Raw genomic sequence first — 2,667 nt, 5'->3', positions numbered from 1 at the left:
CAAAAATGGTCATCAAGACGTCGTTCTTTCGACTGAAATGACTACCTCTTACAATATTAACTTGTAACCTATATTTCCGACTATAAACTTATACTTTTTATGTTTAGTTTCATAAATTTTAGTTCATTATGAAACCATATCAACTTGAATCACTCAAAACGGATTTAAAACGAAGAAGTTATGGGTAAAACAAGATTGAATAATTTTGCTTGTTGTAGCTACGTGAAATTTGTAACAAATCTATACAAATCATAACTTAACTAACTTATATTGTATTATACATGTATTCTAACATATATTATGTAATCTTGGGATACCTTAGACACGTATACAATGTTTTAACATATCATATCGACCCATCTATATATATTATTTGGGAACAACCATAGACACTCTATATGCAGTAATGCTCGAGTTAGCTATACAGGGTTGAGGTTGATTTCAAAATAATATATATACTTTGAGTTGTGATCTAGCCTGAGACTTGTATACACTGGGTCGTGGATTGATTCGAGATAATATATATTGATTTATTTCTGTACATCTATCTGTGGACAACTAGTTGTAGATTACTAACATTGGACTGCTAACTTAACAAACTTAAATCGTTAAAACGTAATAAAAAATGTTGTTAATATATTTCGATCATACTTTGATATATATGTATATATTCGTTATATGTTTGTGAATCAACCCGTGGCCAAGTCTTACTTCCTGACGAAGTAAAAATTTGTGAAAGTGAGTTATAGTCCCACTTTTAAAATCTAATTTTTTATTTTTTTGGATGAGAATACATGCAGTTTTATAAATGTTTTACAAAATAGACACAAGTACGTGAAACTACATTCTATGGTTGAATTTATTAAACCGAATATGCCCCTTTTTAGTCTGGTAATCTAAGAATTAGGGAACAGACACCCTAATTGACGCGAATCCTAAAGATAGATCTATGGGCACTGATGTGTCAAGACGTAACCTTTAAAATGTTGACAATATGCTTAATAATTAACACATAATACAAGAAACTAAACCCGATCATGTAGTAACTAGCAAGTAAATTAACCAGTTCGATTCACAGGGAGAAGTTTGTTTTAATGACTTTACCACGATTAATTATTCTAAAAGGGGGGTTTGTATTTGTAGTTGTATTTTTGTTTAACGAAACAGTAAATAAATATAATGAATAACAAGAATGAGAATGTGGTGTTTACTTCTATGCTTGATAAACGACAATGATTGTTCTTTTATAATTAAAACCGTTATGTGATAGTTACAATAGAGGAGTTTATATTAATTTCACAATTTCTATAAACTTAAGAACTATGTTTAATTAACAGGATTCTTTCTTGGTTAAATTCACATAAAACCTAGTTTACTAAGATCACTCTAAGTTGACTACACGATTGTAAAACCTAAATATCATTCAATTATCATCCTATACTCACATATAGGTGACTAGATCACTAGGTGTTGAAGTACAAGTTATAGCCAATGATAAACTCACATAAATCAAGTCACAACTCGTATAATTGAACTAGGATATAAAGATGGTTATAACAATGGATTTCTCGAAAGAACATGGTGATTTAGATTGATTTAACTAACTAGACCCAACCCGGTTAAACTCACGTAAAACCTAAACTACAACAATCACTTGAGGTAATTTCATGACTATGTTGCTTTGAAACTTGTTCAATTACCAGATTAAACACATAACAAAATCACTTAAGCTTATGTATCTAACCGTCTAGATTACTAGGTGTATTGAAGAATAAATTGTTCACTAAGTTAACTTACATTAATTAGTTTACTATTTACGTAATTGAAGTGAGAAACTAACAATCATAACTATGGCTCTTTTGGTTGGACTAGGTAATTTAATCAATCAAACATATCTGTAACTATCATAACATCGAAATATAGAACAATCCCAAGCCATAAATCTTACATTGAAGTAAACACACAAGGCTTTTAGCCAAACATAATCATAGTAGAACTAAGGAAATAGTAAATACAATTTAAATTCATGTATAAAAGATATAAAACGATAATACCGATTGCGATGAATAATCCTAGCTTAATCTTGATGTTGAAAGAATGGAGATTGACTCTATAACTTTCCTTGAGCCTTGAAAATCGTACTAGAACTGAGAGAGAATGTAATAGTGAAGGTGTATCAAGTATGTAACAAAAGCCTTCTTTAGATAGGCTCAAAAGTTAGGTATTTTGGCCAGAAAGTGACCAGATGCGCCGCATTTACTTTGGATGCGCCGCATCCATTTAAGGCTAGTGTAATCCAGCTCGTTTTGGCACTCAGAACTGTCGGCAGGGGGACAGATGCGCCGCATCTGGTACAGATGCGCCGCATCCATCTCAGATGCGCCGCATCTGCTGCTGTTTTGGTCCAGAATTCCTAATGCTCCGCATCTGAAACTGTCGGGATTTATTTTGTGCATAGATGCGTCGCTTCTAAGATAGATGCGCCGCATTTTGTCACGACCCGAAAAATTTCGACTAATTTTAAACCAAACTATCGATACAATTTCATATTTTTGACACGAACAATTAATTGTAAATATATATATGTGTATGTATATATAAATAATAATTCAAAATATAATTTGAAGCATTATATGATGTTGTTATTAAAAATTTATAAAATAAAAA

This window comes from Rutidosis leptorrhynchoides, chromosome 4 (assembly GCF_046630445.1).
Source record: "Rutidosis leptorrhynchoides isolate AG116_Rl617_1_P2 chromosome 4, CSIRO_AGI_Rlap_v1, whole genome shotgun sequence".
Taxonomy (NCBI): Eukaryota; Viridiplantae; Streptophyta; class Magnoliopsida; order Asterales; family Asteraceae; genus Rutidosis; species Rutidosis leptorrhynchoides.
Note: the sequence above shows the minus strand (reverse complement) of the source record.